The sequence below is a fragment of the Hypanus sabinus genome, chromosome 1 (assembly GCF_030144855.1).
Source record: "Hypanus sabinus isolate sHypSab1 chromosome 1, sHypSab1.hap1, whole genome shotgun sequence".
In the NCBI taxonomy this organism is placed as follows: domain Eukaryota; kingdom Metazoa; phylum Chordata; class Chondrichthyes; order Myliobatiformes; family Dasyatidae; genus Hypanus; species Hypanus sabinus.
In genome coordinates, this window is record NC_082706.1 from 88,732,150 (window position 1) to 88,759,936 (window position 27,787).

A 27,787-nucleotide genomic window follows, 5' to 3' on the forward strand; every position below is an offset into this window, starting at 1 on the left:
TGTTTTATAAGTGAGTGGATATTTGAGTATTTGAATAGACAGGGACTGATTAGGAATAGTCAGCATGGCTTTATGTGCGGTGGGTCGTGTCTAACCAATCTTTTTTTTAATTACTATTTTCTTTATTGAAACACCAACAAATTACATTCAATACAACCAATTACCAATTACATTTTGACTGTTTAACCCAACCTTCCCCCCAACCTTCCTCACCATCCCCCCTCTAGCCCTCTCTCCTCCACCAACCAACTGAATAGTAGTGTATACACAGATAAAGCATTCCTATTTTAACAAAAGACCTTTTAAGTTAGAAATCAAATTTGTCCACATTAAGACTGTGTTTGGTCATGCATTATTTACTCTTGCTGATGAAAGTTCCAGGTAAGAAATGTCCAGAAAGCTCCAAAGCCAGTGAGTATCTGAAATATCATGGGGATGTTTCCAACGCTGGACTACAATCTTCTTAGCTGCAGTCAGGCCCACAGCCAGACTTTGCGTGTTTTTTCTGTAAGGGAAAGGTGGGAGTCATCATTTGGAAGATGTACAGTGGGGTCCATTGGTAATTGTATCCCCATTAGTTCTGTAAGAGTACTGATAACCTTCCCCCACAAACCAAAAACCCCTGGACATTCCCATACAACCTGTATAAAGAGCTAATGGTTCTGTGGGGGCAAAATGAGCAATATGGGTCAGGAACTAGTCCCATTTCATGTCTAATTCTCAGTGTTAAATATGCTTTATGACAAAATTTCAAGTGCATATACAGATGATTTTGGTTTTTCGAAGCATTATCCCAAATCGCATCCCAGTTTAAGACTTGTCCCAATTCAGATATGTCCCTATCCCAGGCTTTCATTCCTGATGTGGGCATATAATAATGGGTGTTTAATTTATCATAGATATTTGACACTATCTGTCTTGGAGCACCCTGTATCCAACTTAAAATGGGATGGTCCTTTAAATCTGACCCCCAGGGAACGCTGTAGGCTTTACAAGCTGATCTTGCTCTAAAGTAGAAGAAAAGAGAGTGGTTATCAATATTGTATCGAGATATCAGTTCTTGAAAGCTAAGGATAGTACTTGCCCCATTAATATCTTGAAGAGTAGCAATACCTTTATCCTCCAAAGTTCTGTTAGTGAATGGTTCCCCCCCCAGATAGAAAATGACTATTGTTCCATAATGGAAATGATTTGCATCATGCAGTTTTAAATTTTAGGAATTTTTCTGCTGCTCTAAACACTTGTAGTTAAAATTGGACCGTAATACAAATCACATTTTTTGGTAGACATAAATATGTCTAACCAATCTTACAGAGTTTTTAGAGTTATGAAGTTAACAGAAAAGTTGATGAAGCAAGGCACTGAATGTTGTTTACATGGACTTTAGCAAGGCATTTGAAAAGGTCCTACATGGGAGCTTGGTCAAGAAGGTTCAGTTGCTCAGTATTCAAAATGAGGTAGTAAATGGATTAGACATTGCCTTTGTGGGAGAAGCTAGGGAATGGTGGTAGATAATTGACTCTCTGATTGGAGGCCTGTGACTTAGTGGAGTATTGCAGGGACTGGTGCTGGATTCATTGCTGTTTGTCAACTATATAGACGATCAGGATGATAATGTGGTTAAATGGATCAGTAAATTTGCAGACGATGCCAAGGTTGTTGGTGTAGTGGACAGCAAGGAAGACTATCAGAGCTTGAAGAGCGCAGTAGAAAAAAGGGATCTGGGAATACAGGTCCATAATTCAGTGAAAATGGTAGCATGTGTAGATAGGCTCATAAAGATATGCTTGTACTTTTGGCAAATTGACCTTCATATTCAAAGTATTGAGTACAGGTGTTGGGATGTTACGTTAAAGTCGAACAAGACTTTGCTAACTTGGAGTATTGTGTACAATTCTGGAAAGATGTATATAAGGTTGAAAGGGTACAGAGAAAATTTACATGGATGTTACTGGGGCTAGAGGACCTGAGTTAAAAGATTGAATAGGTTGGAACTTTATTCCTTGAAACCTAGAAGATTGAGAGGAGATTTGATAGAGGTGTACACAATTATGAGGGGTATAGATTAGGTAAATGTAAGCAGGCTTTTTCCACTGAGGTTGGGTGGGACTACAACTAGAGGTCGTGGGTTGAGGATGAAAAGTGAAAAGCTTAAGGGGAACATGAGGGAAAAATTCTTCGCTCAGAAGCTCGTGAGTGTGAAACGAGTTGCCAGCTCAAGTGGTGTATGCAAGTTCAATTTCAATGTTTAAGAAAAGGCTGGTTAGGTACGTGGATGGTAGAGGTATGGAGCACGATTGTCCGTGTGCAGGTTGATGTGAGTAGGCAGTTTAAATGGTTTGACACAGACTAGATGGGCTAAATAGACTGTTACTGTGCCAAATGACTCTATGAATCTCTACATTCGGGAAGTTGAAGTCCTCCAAGACAACAACTTTTTTTTTAACACCTTTCCTAAATCTGCCAGCATTCCTGTTCCTCAATTTTCCAATGGCTAATGGTGGGGGTGCGGGAGAGGGGTGTCAGTAGTATAATCCCATCAGAGTGATTGCATCCTTCCCATTTTTGAGTTCTACCCATATAGACTCACTGGAGGAACCTTCCATTATGAGTGCAGCCATGATAGTGTCCTTGATTAGTAATGCAAATTCCCATCCCCCATTTTACCTCCCTCTCTCTCTTTTCTAAAACATCAACACCTTAGGTCATTAAGAATCTATTCCTGTCTCTCTATCAATCAGTTCTCTGTAACGGCCTCAAAACCATAGTTTCGTGTACTGACTCATCCTCTAGGTTCATCACTTTTACCCATAATACTCTGAGTATTAAAATGCACACACTTCAAATTATCCATATTATCATATCAATTACTTTGCTCCCACCTGATTTTACTGGCCTGACATCTACATTTCACTGCTTCTCTCCACTTTCTTACTTAGTGCTCTGGATTCCATCCTCCTGAATAAACTAGTTTAAACCCTCCCAGGTTTTGGAACCTCCTGCCAGGATATTGGTTCCCCTCCAATTTAGGTGCAACCCATGCCTCTTGTACAGGACAAACTTTCCCCAGAAGAGGTTTCAGTGAACCAATAACCTGAAACCCTGCCCCCTGTGCCAGTTCCTCAGCCACTCTTTCATCTGCATTATCATCCTATTCCTGCCCTGACTAGCATATTGCACGGGAATAATGAAGAGATTACTCCTTTGAAGACCCTACTTTTCAGCTTCTTTCCTAATTCCCTACACTCTCTGTGAATGACCTCTTCCCCCTTTCTACCTATGTCATTGGTGCCAATGTGCACCACGACCTCTGAATGCTCACCCTCCCACTTGAGTATAACGTGTAGCCTCTCTGAGACATCCTGAACCCCAGCCCGTGAGCATGCATCATCCTGGCTTCTCTTTCTTGGCCACAGAATCTCCTGTCTGACCCCCAGACAGTTGAGTCTCCTATCACTAGCACTCTGCCTGACATAACTTATCCTTGCCAAGAGCCTCAGAGCTGGTGACGGTGCCACTGGCCTAGTGGGTGCTGCTGTGATAGGACATCCTCTTCAACAGTGTCAAAAGGTAAACACTTGATGCTGAAGGGAGTAGCTACAGGGGAACTCTGCACTTACTGCTTATTCCCCTTATTTCTCCTAGTTATCACTCATCTCCTATCTGAACCAGCACTCTGGGTGTGATCACCTCAGTAAAGTTTCTGCCTCCCGGATGGTTCTGAGTGCATCAGCTCCAGCTCTAGTTTCTTAACCTCGTTGGTCAACATCTGAATTTAGGAGCACTTACTGCAGATGTAGTCATCAGGGAGACTGTTAGGTAACCTGAAATCCCACATATCACAGGAGGGGCATTGCACCACCTTAGCCATCCTGTCTACACTGAACTAAGGATTTACAGACAAAAAAAGCTTACCAGTTCTCACCTGGACCTTCTCTCAGAAACCTTTGAACTTTTCACTTACCTAGATCAATTAATCAGCCTCTTCTCACCGAGTTTGTTATATCTTTAGCTTCAACTTCTCAAGCTCAAAACCCATAATTAAAGCAAATGATAGCAAATGACTTAGCTTCCACCTGTTCTTGCCAAAGCCTGGCCAGTCTAACACTGGCCCACTCTAACAATAGCTGCTCCCACAATGGCCATGCTCCTTACATCTCTCTCCTTTATTTATGCTCAAATATCACTCACTCCTGAGGAGACTTGTTCCTTTCATTTCAAATTGCTCCCAACCTGCAATGACATCACTCTCTCCCTTGCTAGTTCAAAGAAATGATGAAAATTCTCAAGTGTTCATCATCAAGAACCCCTTCAAACCAGGCCATTCTCTCTTCTAATTCTCTGCCATCAGGGAGGAGGTACAGGAGCCTCAGATCCCACACCATCAGGTTATGGGCAGCCGGACAGGTCATTCTGCAAACTCCTCCCAGTATGCTTCTAAAATGTGGATTAACTACAGCAGGGACCTCAAAGCTTCAGAGGGATGCAACCAGCACTATCTAATAAATTATCTAAATTCTCTGGATAACCTCTCAGAGACCAATATCCACAGAATCAAGGCTCTACTTCTGCTCCACATATTTTTTTTTGTATTTTTGACATCAGATTCTAGTTTCAGGTTCTTTATTTGAATTTATCGAGAGCTGTTTGCGGCACGAGGTATTCAATTTGGACATAACAGCCAGTGTTTTTCTCTTAAAGTACCACACAGTTTACTATATACTGTGTACACAATGCAGTTAACTTGATTTAAATTACAGAAGGTTACGCCCATGAATATTTTTTATATTCTTTAACAGGCTGAAGATGGCATTGTTCATTTCTAATTCCCCCTGAAGTGAATGGCAGAGGGGCACAAAATGATGAGATATCACCCAATTATTGAGCGTAACCACAGTGGTGAACCATGAGTGAATAGGTCAGATTACATAGCAGATTCTACTTTATTAGTGAACCAAATGGGATTTTTGAAACAATTATTTACTTTCAAGTTCAACATTACAGATATGCTTCTTATTCTGCAAATATTTAGGTACTTAAATTAAATTTCCAACTTCATGATCCCAAATCTATAATCCCGATCTCCAAGTACAAGCCCAGTAAGATAAGCATTGTGGCCATTGAAGATTCCTTTAACCAGAAAGACCCTCACTGAATTAAAATGGGTTGCAAGGACGAACCAAGAATTTACAGGTCAGTGAGGTTAACATCTTCAGGTAGGAGAGTTACCTACATTTGGAAGTTCTGAGAGACAGGACCTATCTATATTTTGAAAGGCAACTGATTAGGGGTAGTCCGTGTATTCATGAATTTGACTGTTTTTTTTAAAGAGATGACCAAGAGCATTCATGAGAGCAGGGTGGTAGATATGTTCTATATGAAGTTTAGCAAGGCTTTTGACAGGGTGACTGAGCCAATTAGATATAGTAAATTGCCTTGATGGAACAAGGCCATGGGTAGAAGTGGGAGGTGTTTTTCAGACTGGAAGCCTGTGAACAGTGGTGCTCTGTATGGATCAGTGCTGGGTCATCTGTTTTTGTAATATATATTAAAGATTTGGATAACAAAATTAGACAGCATTATTACTAGGTTTGCAGAGGACACATTTGTGGTGTGGATGAACAATGAAGAAGGTTGTCTGAGGTCTAAAGCAACTGGTAAAGTGAACCAAGGAATGGCAAATGCAATTTAATAGAGACAAGTACAAAGTGATGCATTTTGGGAAGTTAAAGCTGGGCAGGACGTACACGGTAAAAAGGTAGTGTCCTGGGTAGTGTTGTAAAGCAGGGAGACGTAAAGTCACAATTACATACAGTAGTTGTCTAAAGGCAGTCAGACAAGTCGACAAGATGGTGAAGAAGGCGTACTGCATGCCTGCCTTCATCAGATGGAGCATTGTGTTGGTATACCACCTGGGACCGCACCTGGAATATTGTGTGCAGCTCTGGTCACTGTACAATAGGAAGATGTGATTAAGGTAGAAAATGGGCAGGAAAAAAATCACAAAGATGTTTCTGTTTTTAGAGACTGAATATGCTGGCATTGTTTACCCTGAGTAAAAAATGGCTTTTTTGGGGTCTATAAAACATGAGGGCTATAGATAAATTAACTAATATTCTGATAATTTTAATCATATTAATGATTGTATCAATCTTTTTTTTCCAGAATAGGACAGTTAAAGTAGAGGGCATAAATTTAAGTTGAGGAAAACATTTTGAAGGGGATCTGAGAGGGATTTTCACACAGAGGGTGGCAAGTATATCAGATAAATTGCCCAAGGAATTATATAAATTGAAACATTTCACAGTCATTTGGACAGTTGCATGGATAGGAAAGGTTCAGAAGAATATAGACCAAATGCAAGCAACTAGAATAGATCAGGTAGGCACTTGGTTGGCATAGATGGTCTGGGCCAAAGGGCTTGAGTCCATGCCAGGTAACCCAATGACTCCAGAACAATATGAGTTGCTAACTATCATTATTATGTCTTAATAACAAATACTATTGTCAAATGTGAGCACATTAGTTGAACAGGCTGAGAGCAAAAGGTCAGGATTTGGAATTTATAAGATTAAAAAGCGAACTCTGCTGAAGTCAAATAACTTTTTACATTACAAAACCATTATTGATGACAGAATCCTATTTGAAATTCTCATAAACTCCTACATGGCTGGATACAAAAATCTACTGTACTGTGCAGAAGTCCTATGTATCTATATATAGCTAGGGTGACCTAGACTTTTGCACAGTACTGTATTCATCAACGTGGAGCAGAGAGTGAGTTTGTAAATCTGGCATGCTGGGAATGATGAGGGTGGAGAACTGTGGGAGGGGTATGGGACAGGTGGCAGAGAAGGAATACCAAGGGCTGGGTATGTGCAGATACACCCAGTCCTGGGACTCCAGGCAAGGTCATTTGATTATAAGTAATTGGTTTATTAACCATTACAGAATGTCCCTTTGGTGGTTCCCACTCCCTCACCTCTCCATTCCCTTTTTCCCAACCATGACTCCCCCCTCCCTGCCCACTCTCAGTCTACAACAGAGACCCATATCAGAATCAGGTTTATCATCACTCACATTCGTCATGAAATTTGTTTTTTTTTGTGGCAGCAGTACTATACAATATATATTACTACAGTTCTGTGCAAAAGTCTTGGGCACCCTAGCAATATTTAAGTGCCTGAGACTTTTGAACAGTACTGTAGGCCTTCCAATATTCTATACATGCAGTGGCCACTTTATTAGGTACACCTGTTTGTTGTTGCAAATATCTAATCAGCCAATCACATGCCAGCAACTCAATACATTAAAGCATGCAGACAGGGTCAAGAGGCTCAGTTGTTGTTCACACTGAAACATCAGTGTGAGGAAGAAATGTGATCTAAGTGGCTCTGACCGTGGAATGATTGTTGGTGCCAGACAAAATGGTTTGAGTATCTCAGAAACTGCTGATCTCCTGGGATTTTCATGCACAATGGTCTCGTTTTGCTCTCTTAGCTTATCTCCTTGCCTGCCCATCTCCTGCCTCTGGTGCTGATCCCCCTTTTCTTTCTTCCATGGCCTACTGTCCTCTCCTATTAAATATCCCCTTCTCCAGCCATGAATCTCTTCCCCCTATCAACTTTCCAGCTCTTTACTTCACCCCCCCATCCCAGTTTCATCTATCATCTTGTGTTTCTTCCTCCCTCCCCCTACCTTTTAACACCACTCCTCGTCTTTTTTCTCCAGTACTGCTGAAGGGTCTCAGCCCGAAACATCAACTGTACTATTTCCCATAGCTGCTGCCTGGCCTGCTGAGTTCCTCCAGCATTTTGTGTGTGTTGCTTTCCTCAGAATGACTGCCAACAGTTACTGGATAGCAAGGCCTTGACCCCTGTAAAGCAATGAACGTTCTTTAACAAAATAGTACTTTATATACCAGTGAACAGTTTCAAAACTACATTGAGTGGGAGATTCTAGAATCAGAGGGCACAGTCCCAGAGTACTAAGACATAAGTTTTAAATAAAGATGAGGAGGAATTTCTTTAGCCAGAGTGTGCTGAATATGTGGAATTCATTGCAACCAATACCTATGGAAGGCAAGTCATTGGATATATTTAAAGCAGAGGATGACAGGTTTTTGATTAGTAAGGGTGTCAATGGTTAGAGAGAGATGTCAGGAGAATAGGGTTCAAAGTGAAAATAAAAATTGATTATAAATTGGCCATGGTTAAATATTGGAACAGACTCAATGGGCCAAATAGCGTTATTCTGTTCCTGTGCCTTATGGTTTTATGGTCTTGATAGGGCACCCATTGCAATAATTTTCCTTCTTGTGGTCAGTCAGTAACTACCATTTAACCGCATTTAATCTAAAATGGCTCAGTTGAGGTCACTATAGAGCAGACCATCAATTTGTTTCACCAGGCCTTTTCTTAATGCATTTAATAGAGTCAATTTAAATGATAATGCAAAACCACAAGATTGATTAATGGGACAACGATAATGAGAAATTCAACCTTGAAATATGCAGGGGAAAATTCTACAATTTGGAATGCTGGACACGGCAGATGTCGGTAGACTTGTGCCAACATTCCCATGATAATATTGGCTAGTGATATTGATATACTTTATAAAGCACATCAGAAATGCAATTTTGCAAAGGCGATTGAATTGAACAGATGTCACAAGCAAAGCTCCTGAAAAGCATTATACTTTGAAAGAGGGAGACTGTCATCGACAGACAGAAGTCGGAGGAAGCTTTGGTCTTAATGTCTGCTTCTTCTTCTGGTTGTAATAATTTTTTTGAATCTCAAATTAAAAGGTACAGGAAAGCAATTAAATTATATTTACCACTCACCATTACAAAGGTGTATTTCATTAACAAAGTGTTTTTCATTATGTAATTCAAGTGTACACAAAAGTAAAATTGTGAAAATAGCTTAATTGACAACCTACTTCCCACAACCCTAGTTATACATACAGAAGCCACTTTACCAGGCACACCTGTACACCTGCTTGTCAAAGCAAATATCTAACCAGCCAATTAAGTAGCAGCAACTCAATGAATTAAAGCATGCAGACATGGTCAAGAGGTTCAGCTGTTCAGAACAAGCATCAGAATGGAGAACAAATGTGATCTAAATTACTTTGACCATGGAATGATACTTGGTGCCAGACAGGGTGATTTGAATGTCTTAGAAACTGCTGATCTTCTGTGATTTTCATGCACTCTACTAGAGTTGACAAAGAATGGTGCAAGATAATAAAAACATCCAGTGAGAGGCAGTTCTGCGAGCAAAAATGCTTTGTTAATGAGAGAAGTCAGAGGATAATGGTCAGAATGGTTCAAGCTGACAGGTAAGCTACAGTAACTCAGATAATCACGTGTTCCAACAGTGGTGTGCAGAAGAGCATCTCCGAATGCATAACACATCAAAACTTGAAGTGGATCGGCTTCAGCAGCAGAAGACCAGAAGCTTACACTTTGTGGCCACTTTATTAGGTACAAAAATACCTAATAAAGTGGCCACAGAGTGTGTATTTTCAGTGGGTCTATAGGTACAAGCACCAAAATTTAACATGTAGAACACATGTACAGAATCTGTTTAATTTGAATCTAAATAAAATCAAAAGTAAATTAGTTTTTCACAAGTTGATAAGAGACATAGGTCAAGTGAAAAGCCAGAGACATTTTCCCAGGGTGGAAAAGGCCAGTACGAGGGGACACAATTTTCAGGTGACTGGAGGGGAGTACAGTGGGGGCGGGGGAGGGGATGTCTGCGGTAACTATTTTACACAGAGAGTGGTGAATGTGTGATATGCCTTACCAGGGGTGGTGGTAGAGGCGGATTCATTCGGTACATTTCCGAAACTCTTAAGATAGGTACATGGATGATAGAAAAATTGAGAGTTATTAGGAAGCAAAGGTGCAAAGGTCAGCACAACTTTGTGGACTGCAGTGCCTTTATTCTGCTGTAATGTTCTATGTTCTATCCATGATTTACAGAATTTCTTCAAAATCTTTCTCAAAGTGAAAATGTCACTATTCATAACTCCATCTTTTTCATCATCTGAATAGTACTCAAAGGGTGTCAAAGATGATTTTCAACAATAGCTTACTCCTACTAAATCTATCCTCAATTTTGTTTTGTATCCCCAAACCAAGCATTGTGCACCAATATTTCAGTATTATTTGTTAAAATGAAAATTTACTGTTATCCCTGGGCTGAAGGGCCTGTAATGTGCTGCAGTGTTCTGTGTTCGATGTTTGAATCCAAACACACTGCCTCCCACATCCTATCCTCCACTCCCTACACTATTCCTTCTCACATACAACTTTTCCTCTGGGTTTTCCCTATACTTGTCCAGCCTGGCTTTTTCTCTTTGTTGTTTTATGAAGATAACTTCCTGTTGTTTGTGTCTCTTCACTGTGGCGTATTCATCTTTCAGCTTCTCCCTCAAATAGCTGCAGTGACAGAGTTATGCAGCATAGGCTTTTCAGTCCTCCACAAGGCATACAAGGATGCTGATCATCATGCCCCTCTACACTAGTTCCATTTACCTGCACTAATCAGGTTTCCATTGAACTCAATATATAAGTTTGCTGATGACACCACAATTGTAGCCTGTATCTTGGGTAATAATGAGTCTGAGTACAGAGAGGAAATTAAGAACCTGGTGGCATGGTGTGAAGACAGTAAGCTATCCCTCAATGCCAGCAAGACAAATGAATTGGTTGTTGACTTCAGAAGGAGTAGCGGACCGCACGACCCAATCTACATTGGTGGTGCTCAGGTGGAACAAATCAAAAGCTTTAAGTTCCTCGGGGTCAATATCACAAATGATCAGACTTGGTCTAACCAAGCAGAGTCCACTGCCAAGAAGGTCCACCAGCGCCTTGGTTGGTGCGGCTGTAACAAAACCCAATTTCCCTCGGGATCAATAAAGTATGTCTGTCTGTCTGCCTGTCTTTACTTCCTGAGAAAGCTGAAGAAATTTGGCCTGTCCCCTAAAACCCTCACTAATTTTTATAGATGCATGGTAGAAAGCATTCTTCCAGGATGCATCACAACCTGGTATGGGAGTTGTCCTGTCCAAGACCGGAAGAAGCTGCAGAAGATCGTGAACACAGCCCAGCACATCGCACAAACCAATCTTCCATCTTTGGACTCACTTTACACCGCACAGTGTCAGAGCAGTGCTGCCAGGATAATCAAGGACACGACCCACACAGCCAACACACTTTTTGTCCCTCTTCCCCCGGGAGAAGGTTCAGGAGCTTGATTCGTATGGCCAGATTTGGGAACAGCTTCTTTCAAGCTGTGATAAGACTGCTGAAGGGATCCTGATGCAACACGAGTGAATTTGCAGATGCTGGAAATAAATAAAAAACACAAAATGCTGGCAGAACTCAGCAGGCCAGGCAGCATCTATGGGAGGAGGTAATAATGATGTTTCGGGCCGAAACCCTTCATCAGGAGGATCCTGACCCTGATCTGGGCCGTACCTTCCAAATATCCGGACTTGACTTGCACTACCTGACTTTCCCTTTTCTATTTTCTAATTATGATTTCTAATTTAAATTATATTATACTTACTATTGATTTGTACTCCAGGGAGCGCGAAGTGCAGAATCAAATATCGCTGTGATGATTGTACGCTCTAGTATCAATTGTTTGGTAACAATAAAGTATAAAGTATAGTCCCATATCCCCTCATGTCTTGATCTTTCCAGGTGATTTTTAATGTTGTTACTGCTCCTGCCTCCATGGCCTCTGGCTGCACTCATTCCAGATACCAGAGAACAAAATACTCATTTCATCCCCATTCAGCTTCCTCCATATCTCTTTCTAGTAATGCCATCTGGCTTTAGACGTTGGCTTTGTGATGAACTGAGGATGTGGCCTGCACTGAATGCAGTGATGCTTGGCTTTGTGTCTTCTTAAAGCTTCAGTTTTGAAGGTAACTACTTACTGTTCCTGTTTGCACGGTTTGCTTTTTTTCTGTGCATTGGCTGGCTGACAGCCTTCTTTTAAATGTGTTCTTTTGAGGTTTCTTTGTTTCGTGGCTGCCTGTAAGGAGACAAATCTCAAGGTTGTATGATGTATACACACTTTGGTTATAAATGTACTTTGAACTTCCTTACCATAGGAAACAGACTTTGACACTCTACACTACATTTGCTTCTCCTAACTTTATATTCCCCCGTTATGTCACCCTTCTGCTTTATATTTGAGATATTCTTTGCAGAGCTTTGCCAGGCATATCTGCCCATTAACAGCTCTCTACTCCTGAATCCTGGACCCCACTTTGCTCTGAACTATGCGTTAAAGATACTCTCCTGTGCCCCACCCCCACATGCTTGTCTCCCTTTAGCCATTGTGTTTTCTAAAATTTGTAAGTCAGAAAATCAGGCTGACCGGGTTTAAACCTTTGTAGGCCTAGAGTCTCATCCTACTTAATAGTAATCTTACTTCATGAAAGTAGCACTCTGTCCCGCACCTCGATTGTATCATGTGGGTGGGCTGAAGGTGACTTGGATTTGGATTTGAGACTATTTTTAATTTAACCATTGCCACCCCAATTTCTCAGGGTGAAGGAGACACAACATATTCAATTTCCCATTATAACTCAAGCCTTTCAATCTGGGCATCATCATTGGGAATCTTTTCGGCACCCTCGTTAGCTTAATCCGAAACCTTCCTAAGTATGACAACCAGAACTGCGCCCAATATTCCATATGCAGCCCGAACAATGTCCCACATTTTGCACTTAATGCATTACAAACAACAACAAGCATGTCATATGCGTTCTTCACCACTCTCTCTTCCCATGTTGCTGCTTTCAGGAAACTATGTACTTGTCTTTGTTCATCAAATTCTCCAGGTCACTGCCATTTCTGGTCTAGGTCAACTTCCCAAAATGCATCATTTCACGCTTGTCTGAGCTAAATTCCACCTACCATTCCCTTGCCAACTTTCCCAGTTGCTTTAGATCCATTTGTAAACTTGGACAACTGTCTTCTTTTGTCTACTATACCATTAATTTTGATGTCATCTGCAAACTTACTAATCATATTCTCACTTAAATTCTCAGCCATAATACCCATCAGACCTAAGAGCAGAATTAGGCCATTCAGCCCATTGAGTCTGCTCCGCCAATCCATCATGGCTGATATCAGATCCCACTCAACCCCATACAACTGCCTTTTCACCATAACCTTTGATGTCATGACCAATCAGGAAACGATTAACTTCTGCCTTAAGTATACACATGGACTTAGCCTCCACCACAATCTGTAGCAGAGTGTTCCACAGATTTACTGCTCTCTGGCTAAAAGAATTCCTCCTTACCTCTGTTATAAATGGGTCTCCCCTCAATTTTGAGGCAATGCCTTCCAGTTCTGGATTCCCCACCATAGGAAATATCCTCTCCATATCTACCCTATCTATTCCTTTCAACATTTGGTAGGTTTCAATGAGATCCCTCTGCATTATTCTAAATTCCAGTGAGTACAGGCCCAAAACTGCCAAGCATCAACCCCTTCAATCCCAGAATCATCCTTGTGAATCTCTTCTGGACTCTCTCCAGTTATAACACATCCTTTCTGAGATATGGGGCCCAAGGCTGTTGGCAATACTTCAAACAACATGCATACACTGCTGGAGGAACTCAGCAGGCTAGGCAGCATCTATGGAAAAAGTGCAGTTGACATTTCAGGCCTTTGGCAGGACTGGAGGAAAAAAGATAAGGGAGGGGAGAGAAAAATAAGGTGATAGGTGAAACCAGGAGGGGGAGGGATGAAGTAAAGAGTTAGGAAGTTGATTGGTGAAAGAGATAATGGGCTGAAGAAGGGGGAGTCCAATAGAAGGGAACAGAAAGCCATGGAAGAAGGAAAAGGGGAGAGCAGCACCAGAAGGAGGTGATAAGGTAAGAGAGAGAAAAGGGGATGGTGAATGGTGAAGGGGGGCATTATTGGAAATTTGGGAAATAAATATTCATACCATCAGGTTAGATGCCTGGGCATCCTCGAACATGAACAGTGATTTCTCAAGCATCCAGTAATGCTGCCTCCCTTCTCCAGTCCCCATCCCCTTTTTCCTCTCTCACCTCATCTCTTTGCCTGTCCATCACCTCCCTCTGGTGCTCCTTGCCTTTTTCTTTCTTCCATGTCCTTCTGTTCCCTTCTATTGGACTCCCCCTTCTCGAGCCCTGTATATTTTTCACCAATCAACTTCCCATCCCTTTATTTCATCCCTCTCTCCCAGATTCACATATCACCTTGTGTTTCTCTCTTCCCTCCCCTATCTTTTAAATCTACTTATCTTTTTTTCTCTAGTCCTGCTGAAGGGTCTCAGCCCGAAACATCAACTGTACTTTTTTCCATAGATGATTGGTCAGACCCCACTTGGAGTACTGTGTTTATTTCTGGTCGCCTCACTACAGGAAGGATGTGGATACTGTAGAGAGCGTGCAGAGGAAATTTACAAGGATGTCACCTGGATTGGGGAGCATGCCTTATGAGAATAAGTTGAGTGTACTTGGCTTTTTCTCCTTGGAGCAACAGAGGATGGCAGGTGACCTGATAGAGGTATATAAGATGATGAGGGGCATTGATCATGTGGATAGCCAGGGGCTTTTTCCCAGGGCTGAAATGGCTAATACGAGGGGACATAGTTTTAACATGCTTGGAATGAGGTACTGAGGGATGTCAGGATAAGTTTTTCACACAGAGAGTGGTGGGTGCATGGAATGCACTGCTGACAGCGGTGCGAAGGCAGATACAACAGGATCTTTTAAGAGCCTCTTAGATAGGTACATGGAGCTTAGAAAAATATAGGGCTATGTGGTAGGGAAATTCTAGTCAGTTTCTAAAGTAGGTTTCATGGTCAGCACAACATTGTGGGCCGAAGGGCCTGCAATGTGCTGTAAATTTCTATGTTTTATGTTCTATGCTGCTTGGCCTGTTGAGTTTCTCTAGCGTTTTGTGTGTGTTAATTGGATTTCCTGCAGCTGCAAATTTTATCTTGTTTGTAACAATACTCCAAGCATGGCCTGACCAGTGTCTTATAAAGCCTCATTATTATCTCCTTGTTTTTATATTCTATTATGCTTGAAATGAATACCAACATTATATTTGCCTTCCTTAACACAGACTCAACATGTAAGTTAATCTTGTGGGGATTTTGCATGAGGATTCCTAAGTCCCTTTGCACCCCTGATGTTTGAATTTTCTCTTCATTTAGATAATAGTCTGCACTATTGTTCCTTTTTCCAAAATGCATTTCCCAACATTGTATTCTATTTCCCATTCTTCCAATTTGTCTAAGTCCTTCTGCATCGCAATGCTTCCTCAGCACTAGCAACCCCTCTACCTATCTTCGTATCATCTGCAAAGTTTGCCACAAAGCCATCAGTTCCATTATCCACATCATTGACAAGCAATGTGATAAGTGGCGGTCCCAATACTGTACTGACCCCTGAGGAACACCACTAGTCACTGGTAGCCAACCAGAAAAGGCCCCCTTTATTCCACTCGCTGCCTCCTGCCTGTCAGCCATTCATCTGTCCATGTCAGTATCTTTCCTGTAATGCCTTGGGATTTCATTTTGTTAAGCAGCCTCATGTGTGGCACCTTATCAAACACCTTCTGAAAATCCAAGTAAATGACATCCACCGCCTCTTTTTTGTCCACCCTACTTGTTACTTTCTCAAAGAACTCTAAAAGATTTGATAGGCAAGATTTCCTTTTACAGAAACCATGGTAACTTTGACTTATTTTATCATTAGATTCTAAGTACCCCAAAGCCTCATAACTAATAATAGATTCCAACACTTTCCCAACCACTGAGGTTAGACTAACTGGCCTATCACGTCCTTTCCTTTGCCTTTCTCCATTCCTAAAGAGTGGAGTGACATTTACAATCTTCCAATCCTCTGGAACCATTCCACAATCAAGCAATTCTTGTAAGATCATGAACAATTTATCTATTATCTCTTCAACAACCTTTCTCAGGACTCTGGGATGTATTCCATCTGGTCCAGGTGACTTATCCACCTTTAGACTTTGGAGTTTGCCTTGCACTTTTTCCTTTTAATAGCAATGGCACTCACTCCTGCTCCCTGGCACTCACAGACCTCTGGCACATTGCTAGTGTCTTCTACAGTGAAGACTGATGCAAAGAACTTAATAAGTTAATTTGCCATTTATTTGTTCCCCATTACTACTTCAGCAGCATCATTTTCTCACCTCCTTTTTACTCTTTATATAGCTGAAACAGCTTTTGGTATCCCGTTTTATGTTATCGGCTAGTTTGCCTTCATATCTCCTCTATTTTCTTCTTATGGCTTTTTAGTTGCTTTTTGTTGAATTTTTAAAACTTCCCAATCATCCAGCTTCCCATTCTACATCATATGTCCTTTCCTTGGCTTTTATGCAGTCCTTAACTTCCTTTTTCAGGCATGGTTGCTTAACTCTGCAATTTGAGAACTTCTTTTTCTGTGGAACAAATCTATCCTGTGCCTTGTGAACCATTCCCAGAAACTTCAGCCAGCTCTGCTCTGCTGTCATCCCAGCCAGTATCCTCCTCCAATCCACCTGGGCAAGCTCCTGTGGAATTCCCTTTATTCTACTGTGACATTGATGCATTTGACTTTCGCTTCTCCCGTGAAAATTGCAGTATGAATTCAATCAAATTATGATCACTGTCTCCCTGGGGTTCCTTTACCTTCAGCTCCCCAATAAAATCTAGATTATTACAAAACACCCAATCTAAGATACCCTTTCCTCAAGTAGGCTCAAAAACAAGCAGCTCTAAAAAGCCAACTTATAGGCATTCAACAAATGCCCTCTCTTCGATCCAACACCAACCTGATTTTCCCAATCCCCTTACATATTGAAGTCCCCCATTACAATTGTGTCAATACCTTTGTAACAAGCTTTCTGCAGCTTCCTTTGCAATCTGAACCCCACATCATGGCTACTATCTGGACGACTATATACAATTCCCATAATGATTTTTCTACCCTTCCATTTTCTTAACTCCACTCACAAAGATTCAACATTCTCTGACCCAATGTCACCTCTTTCCAAAGATGTAATTCCATCTCTTACCAACAGAGCCATAACACCACCTATTCCTTCCTACATAGAACATAGAAAACCTACAGCACAATACAGGCCCTTTGGCCCACAAAATTGTGCTGAACATGTCCCTACCTTAGAAATTACTAGGCTTACCTATAGCCCTCTGTTCTACTAAGCTCCATGTAAAAGCCTCTTAAAAGACCCTATCAAATCTGCTCCCAGCACCATTGCTGGCAGCCCATTCCACACACTCTCCACTCTCCGAGTAAAAAAATTAACCCTGATATCTCCTCTGCACCTATTCCCCAGCACCTTAAACCTGTGTCCTCTTGTGGCAACCATTTCAGCCCCGCGAAAAAGCCTCTGACTATCCACACGATCCATGCCTCTCATAATCTTATACACCTCTATCAGGACACCTCTCATCCTCCATTGCTCCAAGGAGAAAAGGCCAAGTTCACTCATACTATTCTCATAAGGCATGCTCCCCAGTCCAGGCAACATCCTTGTAAATATCCTCTGCACCCTTTCCATAGTTTCCACATCCTTCCTGTAGTGAGGCGACCAGAACTGAGCACAGTACTCCAAGTTGGGTCTGACCAGGGTCCTATATTGCTGCAACATTACCTCTCAGCTCCTAAATTCAATTCCACGATTGATGAAGGCCAATGCACCGTACGCCTTCTTAACCACAGAGTTTACCTGCGCAGCACCTTTGAGAGTCCTATGGACTCAGACCCCAAGATCCCTCTAATCCTCCACACTGCCAAGAGTCTTACCATTAATACTACATTATGCCATCATATTTGACTTACCAAAATGAACTACTTCACACTTATCTAGGTTGAACTCTATTTGCCACTTCTCAACCCAGTTTTGCATCATCTCACTGTCCTGTTGTAACCTCTGACAGCCCTCCACACTATCCACAACATTTCCAACCTTAGTGCCATCAGCAAACTTACTAACCCATCCCTCCACTTCCTCATCCAGGTCATTTATAAAAATTACGAAGAGTAAGTGTCCCAGAACAGATCCCTGAGGCATTCCACTGGTCACCGGCCTCCATGCAGAATATGACCCGTCTACAAACACTCTTTGCCTTCTTTGGGCAAGCTAGTTCTGGATCCACAAAGCAATGTCCCCTTGGATCCCATGCCTCCTTACTTTCTCAATAAGCCTTGCATGGGGTATCTTATCAAATGCCTTGCTGAAATCCATATATACTGCATCTACTGCTCTTCCTTCATCAATGTGTTTCGTCACATCCTCAAGAAATTCAATCAGGCTCGTAAGGCACGACCTGCCCTTGACAAAACCATGCTGACTACTCCTAATCATATTATACCTCTCCAAATGTTCATAAATCCTGCCTCTCAGGATCTTCTCCATCAACTTACCAACCACTGAGGTAAGACTCACTGGTCTATAATTTCCTGGGCTATCTCTACTCCCTTTCTTAAATAAAGGTACAACATTCAGGGCCCCAAACAGTCCTTCCAGGTGAGGCAACACTTCACTTGTGAGTCTGTTGGGGTAACCTATTGCATCCGGTGCTCCCGGTGCAGCCTCCTCTACATCGGTGAGACCTGACGCAGATTGGGGGGCCGCTTCGTCGAGCACCTCCGTTCCATCTGCCACAACAGACAGGATCTCCCGGTTGCCACCCACTTCAACTCTCCTTCACATTCCCATTTGGATATGTCCATACATGGCCTCCTCTACAGCCATGATGAGGCCAAACTCAGGTTGGAGGAGCAACACCTCATATACCGTCTGGGTAGTATCCAGCCCCTTGGTATGAACATCAAGTTCTCCAACTTAATGTAATTCCCTCCCTCTCCCTTCCCCCATCCCACTTTCACTCTGCCTCCTCTTCCAGCTGCCTATCACCTCTCTCACGATTCTGCCTTCTTCTACTACCCATAGTACCCTTACATTCTGTCTTCACCTCTCCAGCCTATCCCCTCCCTGATTCCCCTCCCCCACCCCTTGATCTTTCCTCTGATTGGTTTTTCACCTGGCACTTTCCACCCTCCCCCCACCTTCTTTATAGTGCCCCTGCCCCCTCCTTCTTCAGTCCTGACGAAGAGTCACAGCCCGAAACGTTGACTGCTTATTTCAACGGATGCTGCCTGACCTGCTGAGTTCATCCAGCTTGATTGTAAGGTACAACATTCGCAACTCTCCAATCCTCCGGAACCTCTCCCGTCCCTATTGATAGTACAAAGATCATCACAAGAGGCTCAGCAATCTCCCACAGTAGCATGGGGTACGTCTCATCCAATCCCATCGACTTATCCAACTTGATGCTTTCCAAAAGCTCCAGCACATCCTCTTTCTTAATATACACATGCTCACACTTTTCAGTCTGCTGCAAGTCATCACTACAATCAACAAGATCCTCTTCCATAGTGAATACTGAAGTAAAGTACTCATTAAGTTCCTCTGCTATTTCCTCCGGTTCCATACATACTTTCCCACTATCACACTTGATAGATGCTATTCTTTCAGGTCTTATCCTCTTGCTCTTCACATACTTGTAGAATGCCTTGGGGTTTTCCTTAATCCTGTCCACCAAGGCCTTCTCATGGCCCATTCTGGCTCTCCTAATTTCCTTCTTAAGTTCCTTTCTATTAGCCTTATAATCTACATCTCTAGATCGAGATCTTCCCACCTGTCCTTATAATACAAAGTATATCCTGTGATGTTAAATTCCCAGCTACGGCCTTCTTTCAGCCACGACTCAGTGATGCCCACAATGTCATACCAACCAATCTCTAATTGCACCATGAATTCATCCACCTTACTCTGAATGCTATGTGCATTTACATATAGCATCTTCAGTCCTTCATTCTTTACCTTTTAAATTTTGCCTTTGTGGAACAATTTAACTTTTTGCTCTGTCTGCATTTGTATCCAATCATTGGCTTGTCCTTCCTTGCATTTAATTTACATGCATCATCTACTTGCAAATCTGCTGGTCTCCCTCAGCTCTATCATACTGGTTCTCATCCCCCTGCCATATTAGTTTAAACCACTCCCAACAGTTCTAGCAAACCTGCCAGCAAGGTTCCCCTTGGATTCAAGTGCAATGTGTCCCTTTTGTACAGGTCACACCTGCCCCAGAAGAGGTCCCAATTTTCCAGAAATCTGAATCTTTCCCTCTTGCTGCAATTCTTCAGCCATACATTTATCTGCCACTTCATTCTATTCCTATCCTCACGCTTGTGTGGCACAGGCAGCAATCCTGAGATTACTAGCCTTGAGGTCCTGCTTCTCAATTTCCTGTATTCTGTTTTCAGGACCTCCTCCCCTTCTCTACCTATGTCATTCATACCGATCTGTATCACAACTTCTGACTGCTTACCCTCCCTTTTCAAGATATTGTGGACACACTCAGAAACATGACGGACCCTGACATCAGGGAGGCAAACTACCATCCGTGTTTCTTTTTCACATCCATGGAAACAACTATCTGTCTTCCTAACTAGAGTTCCCTAATACTTTTGCTGTTCTCTCCAGTTCCCTACCTTCTGAGTCACGGGGCCAAACTCAGTGCCAGAGGCATGACCTCTGTTGCTTCTCCCAGTTAGGTCCCCCCAGCCTCCAAATGTACTCAAAATGAAGTACTTATTGTTGAGGGAAACAGCCACAATTGTTGTCTCCTCTATCTGACATTCCCCCTTCCTTCTCTTGACAGTCACCCATTTATCTGTCTCGTAGACTTGGGACGTCTACCTCCCTGTAACTCCCGTCTATCACCCCTTCACTTTCCCTAACAAGCCAAAGGTCAACGAGACCCAGCTCAAGTTCTCTAACATTACTACACAGAAAAAAAAATATTACACAGGACAAACAACAGAGTGCCCTGAGCTGATCCCTTTATTACACTACTGGTCACCAGATTCCAATCTGGCAAGCAACCCTCCACTACCGTCCTCGGTTTCCTACCATCAAGGCTAATTTTGTACCCAACCGAGTAGCCTCATCTGGATTACATGCATTTTAACCTTCTCCACCAGCCTACCATGTCTTGCTAAAGTCAATACACTCTACTACCCTGCCCTTATCAATCCTTGCTCTATCACTCTATCTGTCTGTCTTCCATGTGTCTAATGCCTGTCTGCTTGCCTATCTATCTGTCTGTCTGTCTGTCCATTTTCTGCGTGTTTGACTGTCTGTCTGCCTATCTATTTTCTGTATCGATCTACCCGTCTTTGTCTATCTCTATCTATCTATTTTCTATGACTGTCTACTTGTCTGTCTCTCTCTAGCTGTTTTCTGTGTTTCTATTTGTCTATTTATCTATCTATCTGTTTATTTATCTATTTATCACATTGATTCCAGATAAAATCATCTGGTCTGACATCAGTAGAGAAGTAGTTATTGCTGAACTCACAGTCCCCTGGGAACTCAGCATCGATGAAGCCCATGAGCGCAAATTAACCAAGTATGCAGAATTAAGATCAGAGTGCAGAGACAGAGGGTGGAAGGTCTCATGCTATCCATTTGAAGTAGGTTGCTGTGGCTTTCTTGTGTTCACTTTCCAGAAGTGGCTGTATGACCTTGGCTTCACTAGAAGAGAGATCAAGTCAACCAGCAGAGCTGTAGTTGAGGCAGCAAAGGCAGGATCACCATGGGTGTGGACCAAGTACACCTAGAGGGGCAGATATTCGGACAGTGTGTCCATCTTTTGTAAACCCTTCAGTAATTGCATAGACACCTGAAGAGTAGACTATCTGTTGGATGGAAGCGACCAACAGCTCTGATAGTCAAGTCAAGTCACTTTTATTGTCATTTCGACCATAACTGCTGGTACAGTACATAGTAAAAATGAGACAATGTTTTTTCAGGACCATGGTGTTACATGACACTGTACAAAAACTAGACTTAACTACGTAAAAAACAACACAGAAAAAAACTACACTAGACTACAGACCTACCCAGGTCTGCATAAAGTGCACAAAATAGTGCAGGCATTACAATAAATAATAAACAGGACAATAGGGCAATAAGGTCCAGGCTCTGGGTATTGAGGAGTCTGATAGCTTGGGGGAAGAAACTGTCACATAGTCTGGTTGTGAGAGCCCGAATGCTTTGGTGCCTTTTCCCATACGGCAGGAGGGAGAAGAGTATGCATGAGGGGTGTGTGGGGTCCTTCATAATGCTGTTTCCTTTGCAGATGCAGCGTGTAGTGTAAATGTCCATGATGGTGGGAAGAGAGACCCCCAATGATCTTCTCAGCTGACCTCACTATCTGCTGCAGGGTCTTGCGATCCGAGATGGTGAAATTTCCAAACTAGGCAGTGATGCAGCTGCTCAGGATGCTCTCAATACAACACCTGTAGAATGTGATGAGGATGGGGGTGGGAGATGGACTTTCCTCAGCCTTCACAGAAAGTAGAGACGCTGCTGGGCTTTCTTTGCTATGGAGCTGGTGTCGAGGGACCAGGTGAGATTCTCCGCCAGGTAAACACCAAGAAATTTGGTGATCTTAACGAAATCTACCGAGGAGCTGTCGATGTTCAGCGGGGAGTGGTCGCTCCGTGCCCTCCTGAAGAGAACAGATGCAAAGTTTCTAAGCTCACCAGTGGGAGGTGGTGCTTTAGCACTGCTGGCCCACCACCACAAGGGAGTCTTGATCATAAGCGGGCTGGAACTCCTGAAGACAGGTGGCAGATCAACTGATGATCCCACTGGAGACAGCACAGGACAGTTAACATCTTAGTCCACGTGTATTTTCAATTCTTTTATCTATCTGCTGTCTGTCTGCCTGTCTGCCTGATTGTCTATTTGCTGTGAGTGTGCCTATCTATATAATCTGTCTATATATCTATCTAACTATCAGTCTTTCTTTTCCTTCCTCTGTGCTTACACAATTCTCAGTTCCATCATTCTTTGAGAAGGATTTAAACTACAATACATGCTACCAGCTGGTTGCACCTTTTCAAACACCGTGCTTACAATGTGGCATTGTGTCACACCAATTTTAAGTTTTACGTTCTGCCAAATAGCAATCAGATTCAAATAAATGTAAGTAAAATATGCAGATTAGGGCATGGTGTGCACATTATGTAGAAATGTGGCTATCGGTGGATGCCATATAAAAAAGATCAGCTTTATTTCTGTCAGGTTTATCAAAACATACAGTGAAATGCATAGTTTTGTGACAAACCAAATCAGTAAGGATTGTGCTGGACAGCCAGTAAGTGTTGCCATGTTTTCAGTGTCAATATAGTATGCCCTCAACTCACTAACCCTAACCTAACTATACGTCGTTGGAATATGGGAGGACACCGGAGCACGTAGGAGAAACCCATGCAGTCATGGGGAGAAGGTGAAATTTCCTTACAGACAGCGGTGGGATTTGAACCCCGGCCCTGTAAAAGCATGGCAGTAACAGCTACACTAATGTGCAGCCCTATACAGTTATCTAACTTTGCATGTCAACATTTTCTGAGTTACTCATCATAAGTGAATGAACATCAAATGCAAATTTCTATGCAGAAATATAAAGTCGTCTGATGACTTAAGTACACAAAACAAAAACCCACAATGTAATATAGACTGAAAAGGTCTTGTATTCAGTCAATTTCAAGTTTCTGGGTATCAAAATCTCCAAGGATCTAACCTGATCCCAACATATCAATGCAGCGATAAAGAAAACAAGACAGTGGCTATATTTCATTAGGAATTTGAAGAGATTTGATTTGTCACCAAAAACACTCAAAACTTCCACAGATGTACCTTGGAGAGCATTGTGGCAGGATGCATCACTGTCCGGTATGCGGGGGTGGGGGGCTACTGCACAGGATTGAAAGAAGCTACAGAAAGTTGTAAAACTAGCCAGCTCCATCTTGGGTACTAGACTCCGTAATATCCAAGACGTCTTCAGGGAGTGGTGCCTCAGAAAGGTGACGTCCATCATCAAGGATCCCCATCACCCAGGACATGCCCTCTTCTCACTTTTACCATCAGGAAGGAGGTATAGAAGCCTGAAGGCACACATTCATCAAATCAGGAACAGCTTCTTCCCCTCTGCCATACAATTCCTAAATGGACTTTGAACCCATAAACTATTTTTAATTTACTATTCAATATATATATACATATATAAAACTATAATTGATTTACTTAATTATTTTTTCTATATTATCACATATTGCATTGTACAGCCGCCACTAAGTTAACAAATTTAACATGGGCCAGTGATATTAATTCTGATTCAGATTCAGGTTACCTCAGGTAACACACACAAAATGGTGGAGTAAGTCAGTAAGTCAGGCAGCATCTATGGAGAGGAATAAAGAATCAACATTTACAACTGAGACAATCTCTTACGTTTACCTTAGATACATGTTCTTAGCTAAGCAATTATGCAAACAATTGTTAGCAGCTCCCCTGTGAGAGGGAGGAAGGAAAATCAACTCCAACTTTTATTCTTGATTACCATGCACTGACCAGTTTTAACCAGTGCTTCATTGCTTGGCTTTTCTACAATTGATATTTCTTTCTAATAATTGGTATTTATCCCCATATATAAAAGAGGGGTCAATATATTGGAGTACAGAGTTTGAATCTGAGAGCTATTTTGGGAAGAGTAGAACAAAAGGTTGAAAAGTGGATTGATAAGGAAACAGTGACCATGAAACCACACCAAGCTACAGGCAGGAAATTATCTTCTGTAAAGAAAATACAGAGCCCTGCTGTTTTGGAGGAATATACTCAGCGATCACTTTAGAAGGTGTACCTGAACATCTGCTTGTTAATGCAAATATCTAATCAGCCAATCATGTGGCAGCAATCCGATGCATAAAGTATACTGATACGGTCAAGAAGCTCAGTTATTGTTCAGACCAAACATCAGAATGAGATCGAAGTGACTTTGACCGTGGAATGATTGTTGGTGCCTGACGAGGTGGATTGAGTATCTCAGAAACTGATGATCTCCTGGCATTTTCATACACAATAGTCTCCAGAGTTTACAGAGAATGGTGTGGAAAATTAAAAGAAAAACATCCTGTGGGTAGCAGTTCTTTGGGTGAAAACACCTTGTTAATGAGAGAGGTCAGAGGAGAATGGCCAGACCGGTTCAAGCTGACAGGAAGGTGACAGTAACTCAAATAATCATGCATTACATCAGTAGAGTGCGGAAGAGCATCCCTAAAGGCACAACTCATTGAACCTTGAGGTGGATGGGCTACAGCAGCACACAACCACTAACATACACTCAGTGGGCACCTTATTGGGTTAAAGAGGTACCTAATAAAATGGCCACTGAACACAAGAGGCATTGGATGTGGCATTCTGGAGCTAAATCTGAGTTACAGGAGGAAATCAATGGGACAGGCAGCATCTGTGACAGGTATTGCCAATACTTCTCCAAGGACCATTGACTTGTCGTGGTGGAGAGGCTTGTGAGTTCTGCCATCCCGAGAGTGAGAGTCTAGAGTTTAGCACCATGTTGGGTCACCCATGCTGGTAAGGTCAAGGGGGAGGCTCGATCGCAATGGGACAGATACTGGGATGAAATCCGGATCCACCGGAGTTGATCGCTCTGGAAAAGCAACCTAGAAAATCAGTTAGCCTGAGGAAATCTGCAGGTGCTGGAAATTCAAACAACACACACACACAAAATGCTGGTGGAACACAGCATGCCAGGCAGCATCTATAGGGAGAAGCGATGTCGATGTTTCGGGCCGAGACCCTTCGTCAGGACTAACCGAAAGGAAAGATAGTAAGAGATTTGAAAGTAGAGAGGGGAGGGGGAAATGCGAAATGATAGGAGAAGACCGGAGGGGGTGGGATGAAGCTAAGAGCTGGAAAGGTGACTGGCAAAAGAGATACAGAGCTGGAGAAGGGAAAGGAACATGGGACGGGAGGCCTCAGGAGAAAGAAAGTGGTGGGGGAGCACCAGAGGGAGATGGAGAACAGGCAAACAACTAAATATGTCAGTGATGGGGTAAGAAAGGGAGGAGGGGCATTAACGGAAGTTAGAGAAGTCAATGTTCATTCCATCAGGTTGGAGGCTACCCAGCCGGTATATAAGGTGTTGTTCCTCCAACCTGAGTTTGGATTCATTTTGACAATAGAGGAGGCCATGGATAGACATATCAGAATGAGAATGGGACGTGGAATTAAAATGTGTGGCCACTGGGAGATCCTGCTTTCTCTGGTGGACCGAGCGTAGGTGTTCCACGAAACGGTCTCCCAGTCTGCGTCGGGTCTCACCAATATATAAAAGGCCACACCGGGAGCACCGGACGCAGTATACCACACCAGCTGACTCACAGGTGAAGTGTCACCTCACCTGGAAGGATTGTCTGAGGCCCTGAATGGTGGTGAGGGAGGAAGTGTAAGGGCAGGTAAAGCACTTGTTCCATTTACAAGGATAAGTGCCAGGAGGGAGATCGATGGGAAGGGATGGGGGGGACGAGTGGACAAGGGAGTTGCATAGGGAGCGATCCCTGCAAAAAGCAGAAGGTGGGGGGAGGGAAAAATGTGTTTGGTAGTGGGATCCCATTGGAGGTGGCGGAAGTTACGGAGAGTTATATGTTGGACCTGGAGGCTGGTGGGGCGTTAGGTAAGGACAAGGAGAACCCTATCCCGAGTGGGGTGGTGGGTGGATGTGGTGAGGGCAGATGTGTGGGAAATGGGAGAGATGCGTTTGAGAGCAGAGTTGATGGTGGACTAAGGGAAGCCCCTGTGCTTAAAAAGGGAAGACATCTCCTTCGTCCTGGAAAGAAAAGCCTCATCCTGAGAGCAGATGCGGCGGAGACGAAGGAATTCTGAGAAGGGGATAGCCTTTTTGCAAGAGACAGGGTGGGAAGAGGAATAGTCCAGGTAGCTGTGAGTCTGTAGGTTTATAGTAGATATCAGTAGATAGGCCGTCTCCAGAGATGGAGACAGAAAGATCAAGAAAGGGGAGGGAGGTGTCGGAAATGGACCAGGTAAATTTGAGGGCAGGGTGAAAGTTGGAGGCAAAGTTAATGAAGTCGACGAGCTCAGCATGCATGCAGGAGGCAGCGCCAATGCAGTCGTCGATGTAGCGAAGGAAAAGAGGGGGATAGGTACCTGTATAGACTTGGAACATGGACTGTTCCACAAAGCCAACAAAAAGGCAGGCATAACTGGGACCCATACGGGTGCGCATGGCTACACCCTTGGTTTGGAGGAAGTGGGAGGAGCCAAAGGAGAAATTATTGAGAGTAAGAACTAATTCCGCTAGATGGAGTAGAGTGGTGGTAGAGGGGACTTGATTAGGTCTGGAATCCAAAAAAAACCCAAGAGCTTCGAGACCATCTCAGTGGGGGATGGAGGTATATAGAGACATGGTATATCCATGGTGAAAATAAGACGGAGGGGGCCAGGGAACCTAAAGTCCTTGAAAAGATTCAAAGCGTGAGAAGTGCCATGAACATAGGTGGGAAGAGATTGAACAAGGGGGGACAAGACAGTGTTAAGGTATGCAGAATTGAGTTTGGTGGGTCAGGAGCAAGCTGAGACAATAGGTCTACCTGGACAGGCAGGTTTGTGGATCTTGGGTAGGAGGTAGAAACGGGAAGTGCGGGGTGTGGGAACTATGAGGTTTGTGGCAGTGGATGGGAGATCCCCAGAGCTAACAAGGTTGGTGATGGTATTGGAGACAATGGCCTGGTACTCCTGAGTGGGATCATGATCAAGGGGTAAATAAGAGGAGGTATCAGAGAGTTG

The 27,787-nt window shown here is 42.9% G+C and overlaps 1 long non-coding RNA gene across 1 annotated transcript in view; it reads right to left on the reverse strand.

The window, feature by feature from the left end:
* Nucleotides 1–272: 272 nt before the first annotated feature.
* Nucleotides 273–27,787, reverse strand: part of LOC132402659 (uncharacterized) — a 71,947-nt gene continuing 44,432 nt past the window's right edge. The window contains exons 2-3 of the long non-coding RNA XR_009515038.1: nt 11,959–12,056; nt 273–505 (exon numbers count right to left, since the gene is read on the reverse strand). This is a non-coding gene — a long non-coding RNA (uncharacterized LOC132402659). The remainder of the gene's footprint in view (nt 506–11,958; nt 12,057–27,787) is intronic.